Source organism: Mastomys coucha, unplaced genomic scaffold (genome assembly GCF_008632895.1).
Source record: "Mastomys coucha isolate ucsf_1 unplaced genomic scaffold, UCSF_Mcou_1 pScaffold11, whole genome shotgun sequence".
In the NCBI taxonomy this organism is placed as follows: domain Eukaryota; kingdom Metazoa; phylum Chordata; class Mammalia; order Rodentia; family Muridae; genus Mastomys; species Mastomys coucha.
Window position 1 is genome coordinate 29,602,055 of NW_022196893.1, and position 6,986 is coordinate 29,609,040.

Consider the following 6,986-nt stretch of genomic DNA (forward strand, 5'->3'; position numbering starts at 1 on the left):
ACACACACACACAAAATAAATAAAAAGATAAATAATGGCCGGGCAGTTGTGGCACACACCTATAATCCCAGCACGTGGGAGGCAGAGGCAGGCGGATTTCTGAGTTCGAGGTCAGCCGGGTCTACAGAGTGAGTTCCAAGACAGCCAGGGCTACACAGAGACACCCTGTCTTGGAAAAACCAAAACCAAAACAAAGCAAAAGAAAAACTGTTAAAGATAATTAGCTTGCAGGATTCAAACTCAATACGCTAAAGTTGGTTGTGCTTAAAGGTGACACCATCCATAGGAAAATGAAATACCACTTACAGTACATTAAAAATAATGCAAATACTTAGGAATTACCTTAACTAAATAACAGAGAAATGTAAATATATGCTAAAATAACAAAATATTGATTAAAGAAATGTTGTTTGATAATTTCAACAGACAGTGTGCTTCGATCAACACCCTCCCTCCATTGTCTCCTCTGCCACCACTTTTGCCTCCCAACTTTGTTGCTCTTTTTTTTTAAACCTACTGAGTCCATTAGTGCTGTTCATACATGCATGGATGTAGAACCATCTACCAGAGCCTTGGTAGTGTATTGGGGGCTGCATCCCTGAAGAAAACTGATTCTCCCTCCCTATCTTAGAAACCTTTCTACTACTTTAATAAAACACCATGACCAAGGCAACTTATAAAATAAAGCATGTAATTGGGAGTACCATCTCAGGTGGATGGGAGTCCATGATGCCAGAATGAAGGCATAGCAACAGGAAGAGATGAAGTTAGCATGTTGAACCACAAACAGGAAGAAAAGAGCACATTAGGGACGACAAGAAGCTTTTTAAGTCTCAAAATCTGCCCCCATGATGCACTTCCTTCACCTAGACCACACCTCCTGATCCTTCCCACACAGTCCCACTAACTAGGGACCCAGTGTCAAACACATCAATCTATGGGGGTCATTCTCATTGAAACCACCACAATTCCCTAGCAACCATTAGTTGTTAATAGCTCCTGAGCTAGGGTAGGACTTCATGAATGTCTCCTGATGCATACTAGTTTAGCTGAATTTCCCTACGGCAGAGGTTTTGTCCATGTGGTCACAGCCATCAGATGCAAGTGAAAACTACATTGAGATTTCAATGTATATGCATTAGAATGGCTAAGATCAATAGCACAAATAGTCATGCTAGCAAGGATGTAGAGTAAGGGGAACACTCATCCAATGCTGGTGGGAGTACAAACTTGTAGAGACGCTGTGGAAATCAGTATGGCAGTTCCAGAGGAAGATGGTAATCTGTCAATCTCAACATCCAACTATGCCACTGTAAATGTAACTTTTATTCACCAGATATAATTGTCCTTTTGGAAGCTTACTGCTGAACTCTTTCTGAACTCTGGTTGGCTGGTTAAACTCAGCTCTCCTGGTTCAAAACTCCTCTTCAAGCTGACTGATTCAAACTAGCTTCTCTCAAGGATTCTGACTGAATTGCTCTGCTTGTCCTTAAACTAACTCTGGCAATCTGTTCTAATCTTCTGGCTCCTTCTCATTCTCTGGCTCATTCTGTTTTCGTCCTATAACCTGTCTCTGTAAAACTGTCTCAGTAAAATTGCCTCTTTAACTCTCTCTCTCTCTCTCTCTCTCTCTCAACTCAACTGACTCGCTCTCCCAGCACTGCTCTTTAATAAGGGCTAGATTACAGTTTCAGAGATTTAGTCCATTATCAGCATGGCAGGAAGCATAGCAGAGTGCAGGCAGGCAGGGTGCTGGAGAAGCTGAGAGTTCTGCATCTTGATCCCAAGGCCACAAAAGGAGACTGTGCCTCCTGAGAGTAGCTTGAGCATAGGAGACGTCCAAGCCCCACCCCTTCCGTGACACACTTCCTCCAAATAGTGCTACTCCCTGTGGGCTAAGCATTCAAACAGGTGAGTCTATTGGACCCATTCCTATTCAAACCACCACACTCAGCTAGTGAGGTTTGGGTGCACATGAGCTCAAAGACCGAGAGGACATTCCTGAAATGTGTCCATTTTTGCCTTCATTGCTCTGATATGGCACTGTTCAGTTCATATTCCTATTTAGCCTGTTGGGTTCACAGTGCCCCCTGCCCGTCTCGGTGCCTAGTGGCATGACAACCAACTCCAGCGCTAATGGTGCTGGATCATTCAGAGCCAGAGGTCAAAGTTCTCCAATGTCTAACTCCACCCATTCTCACTCGACTTGACTTAGCCATTATGTGGTGTCCCTTGAGATCCATCATTCCTCCTGTTTGAATGGTGCCACCTTGGTCATTTTAATGTCTGCTGTATTCTTGTACCCTTTAACCTTCTCACTTTTTATGTTATTTTATTTATTTGCATTTCAAATGTTGCCCCCTGTGATGGTTTATATATGCTTGGCCCAGAAAGTGGCACTGTTGGGAGGTGCGGCCTTGTTGGAGGTGTGTCACTGGGGATATGGGCTTTAATACCTATGTCCTAGCTGCCTGGAAGCCAGTATTCTTCTAGCAGCCTTCAGATGAAGATGTAGAACTCTCAGCTCCTCCTGCCCCATGCCTGCCTGGATGCTGCCATGTTCCTGCCTTGATGATAATGGACTGAACCTCTGAACCTGTAAGCCAGCCCCAATTGAATGTTGTTCTTTATAAGAGTTGCCTTGGTCATGGTGTCTGTCCACAGCAGTAAAACCCTAACTAAGACACCTCCCTTCCCTGTTTCCCCTCTGCAAATCCCCCATCCCATCCCTCCTGCCCTTTGCTGAGACCCTCAAGTTTCCAAGCTCTTCATTCCATCTCTCTCACCACCATGACCCTATCACAGCTTCATTTTCTTTCTTTCTGTCACAATCCCCTGGTGGATGATGGTGGAAACCCACATTTATGACCACAGTATCTTTATCCACATATTCTTCTATTACACTCAGAACTGGCTCACTTTCTCCATTTCAAGTACCTAGAAAGCAAGTCTCTGCAATGATTTGACCATTGAAACTAAAGGTGTTTGGAATGCCACATCTCCCATAGTCTCAGGCATTTGAATGCTTGGTTCCCAGTTGCTGCTGGGGATGCTAATGGTGTATGGCCTTGTCAGAGGAAGTGTGTCACTAGAGGAGAGCTTTGAGAGCGGACAGTCACATCATGTCTAGTTTGCACTCTCTGCTCTGTGCTTCTAGTTTAAGATGTGAGCTTCCAGCTTCTGCTCCAGCTGCCTTGCCTGCCACCTGTTGCCTCCACTCCACCAGCAGACACTCTGACCCTCTAGGACCATAAACCCAAATAAACTCTTTCTTCTATAAGTTGCCTTGGTCATGATCTCTTATACAGCAACATAAGAGTAACTAAAGCAAAACTCGTCCTTCTTCCTCCTTAAACTTTCAAGGATCTCCCATCAGGAAACCTTTATCATTAAGTCTCTCTCTCTCTCTCTCTCTCTCTCTCTCTCTCTGTGTGTGTGTGTGTGTGTGTGTGTGTGTGTGTGTGTGTGTGAGGCCATGTAAGTCTTTACCATCTCCCCCAGACCTTGACACATCCGTGTTTACTGTTTCATCCTAACTTTAAAACTCCTGCTCTATAAGTACTTGTCTAGAGGTGTAAACATGCTGTTTTGTCCCTTCATAAAAATAAGAATTGTCCAAGAGCCATGGCTCACACCAGTAATTCCAGCACTCAAGAGGCTGAAATTGGAAAGTTACGCATTCAGAGGCTATACAGGAACATGCTATCTCCAAAAAGAAATAAATCATGATCTTCCTTCACTTCTGCTCCTCAGGCCTATGTCCTATCTTCAAAGTCACACTCATCTGTTCATAGACTATTGATTCACTGCTAGAGAAAGATGGTGATCACCAGGCAGTGGTGGCACATGCCTTTGATCCCAGCACTTGGGAGGCAGCGGCAGGTGGATTTATGAGTTCGAGGTCTACAGAGTGAGTTCCAGGACAGCTAGGGCTACACAGAGAAACTCTATCTTGGAAAGGGGCGGGGGAGGGGAAGGAAGGAAGGAAGGAAGGAAGATGGCGATCAAGACACACTGGCTTTAAGGAAACTGTCAACGGTAAAAGACAGCATTATAAACAGGTAACTGTATCCATACAGTGTTTCAATTCAGGTCATGAGCACATGCCAGTTCCTTCTAATTTCTTCCTGCTACTCAGAAGATGAAAGGTAACATGGCCAGGTGGAGAATGCCAGAGAACACAACTTAAACAAAAGACTTCAAAATGAAGAGGACCCTTGAAGCAGTGCTGCTGGGACCTTCCCTCCTTGTCCTCTGCAACTGAGCTGCCAGGACCTTCGCTCCTTGTCCACTGCAACTGGGTTGTGGGGCTCTTGGTGACATTTTTTTCCTTCCTCCGTACATTCTGCCTTCTGTACTTCCTGGTGGTCACTCCTAGGCACAGAGATGAGCCCACCCCAGTCTGTTTGTCTTTCCACTTCTACCAGCTGTGACAATGTGCTGCACCCACAACTCTGTCCTTGGCAATCTTTGCTCTCCACTGTTGATGCTTTTCTGGAATTATTTCATTTATCTCCACGGAATCAGTGACCACCCACTTGGTACTGAATTTATAGGCTGTAAATGTGGTGTGCTGTCTTACCTCAAAGGAAACGCAAAAGCACATTTTTCATGCATTCACAAAACAAATATTGGTTAAATTAACGAGCAATCTTAACACTGAGAAGGTGCACACCCATCCCGGTGCACTTTTCCCATTAACAAATTAAACCCTTGCAGGTAGTCTTCACGTTTGCTGCACCTAAACAGGAGAAACTTACTGTGTGAAACCCACATTGTCACCAGCTGTCTCACTTTAAATCGCTTTGGTTCCTAACAAAGAGTTAAATTAGACCAAGTGTTTCCAAGTGTATTTTATTTTTTAATCTGCATTATATTTTTTAATCTAACATAAGAACATAAAAGATTGGCTAAAACTGACTCCCTCTGGATTAAATGGCAGCTTTAAGAAGATACAGCCCACACCTACATTCTTTTTCTGCTTGTCCCCCACTAAGTCTACAGGGCGGCTCTGATCCTCACCAAGAAACATCAAGAAACATCAAGCCCTAACCTTCCAGAAGCACCAAGGACTTTGTTTACCTCGGTGTTCTGGGTCTGCATGCCAGCGGCTTAGTTAGTGTTTCTGTTCATCACTGAAGGAAGTCGGGAGTGGAGCTCAAGCAGGGCATGAAGGCAGGAGCTGATGCAGAGGCCGTGGAGGAGTGCTCCTTACTGGCTTGCTTCACATGGATTGGTCAGCCTGCTTTCTTATAGAACCCCAGGACCACCAGCCCAGAGGTGGCCCCACCCACTGTAGTATGAACCCTTCCCAATAAATCACTAAGAAAATGCCTTCTAGCAGAGCTTACAGGGACGTTTTCTCAGTGGAATTCTCCTTTCCGATGAATCTTATATGTCAAGTTAACGTAAGACCAACTGGCACACTGGTCAAGAGGGGCTTGTTACAAATGCTGCCGGAATTACGCCAGATGAAATTTATATTTTATATCTATTTATATGCTTTTATTACCAGCTTGCTTCCTAGAACTGAGATGTTTCTTTTCTAACAAACCAACAGTGCTGGGGAGTCAGCCAAGACCGGACTTGACTTTGAATTTGAAGGCAATGCTGGGACTAGGGTTGTAATTCAGTGGTAAAATGTTTGCCTATAAAGTGTGAGCCTGTAAACTGGATGTCTAATGACATTTTAAAAAAGTAAATTTCTTTCCAACCTCTATCTCAGAGCCAGCTTGATGATGATGCCTAAGAAGAACTGGATTGCCATCTATGAACTTCTTTTTAAGGAAGGCATAATGGTTACCAAGAAAGATGTCCACATGCCCAAACACCCCAAGCTGGCAGATGAGAACATGCCCAAACTTCATGTAATGACGGCCATGCAGTCTCTCAAGTCTCGAGGTTACATGAAGGAGCAGTTTGCTTGGAGACATTTCTACTGGTACCTTACAAGTGAGGGCACCCAGTATCTCTGAGGTTACCTGCACCTACCTCTGGAGATCACACCCACTGCCCTGTGCCGCAGCCGTCCCGAGACTGGAAGACTGCTGTCCAAGGGTCCAGAGGGTGATCGATCAGTAAGATTCCCAAGAGGGGAGGCAGACAGAGACACCTACAGAAGGAGTGCTGTGCCCCTGAGCTGACAAGAAAGCCAAGGCTGGGGCTGGCTCAGCACCTGAATTCCAGATTAGAGGCAGCTTTGGTTGTAGACGTGGTCAGCCACCTCAGTGAAGCTGGAAATTGTGTCGTAGTGAGTAAACTTTAAAGAAAAAATAAGTAAGTAAATAAACCAATGAAGCTTATTTGCACATTGGAGAGCTTTGTGGCTTTAAGGCCATGACGTGCTCGTCCTGGAATCCTGTCTCTCGTGGTGCCTGGTCCTCACTTCTCAGTGAAGAAAGGACAAGCAAATGCATGCTTTATTGACGACTTCTGCACCACTTGAGTTCAACTCAGAATAACACAGTCTCTGTGTTTGTTATCTATATATAAACTCCATTAAGTCATAATTATAAATTAAGACTCCCTTGAGTCTTCCCTGATCAAATAGTAAAAAGCTTATCTTAGATACCTTTTAACCCAAGGATGCTTTTATGCAAGAACTCTTCCTGCCTGACAAACCGTTAAAAGTGCATGCTCTGTGGGACTGGAGAGGTACTGGCTGTGTTCCCATGAACTAGGGTTCAGTTCCCAGCAAACCACAAGGCAATAGCCTCCTTGGGCTCCAAACATGGAATTAGTGCACAGATACACATGCAGGCAAAACACTCATACCCATAAAGTAGAAATTAAAAATAAATTTACATTTTAAAACTATGAATTCTGAGTGATTTTTAAAAAAAAATCATATATTTGAAATGAAATTCAGAGGTCCGTAACTTTTTCAGGACAGAAAAATAAAGAAAACCTGGAGCTAAGGTTCACCTGGCACAGTGCTTGCCTAACATGAACAAAGAAAGCCCTGGGCGCTGTCCCCTGCACCACAT

At 44.3% G+C, this 6,986-nt stretch overlaps 1 pseudogene; it reads left to right on the top strand.

Annotated features, from left to right (window-relative positions):
* Positions 1–5,735: 5,735 nt before the first annotated feature.
* Positions 5,736–6,231, top strand: LOC116079038 (annotated as a pseudogene).
* The last annotated feature ends 755 nt before the right edge of the window (positions 6,232–6,986 follow it).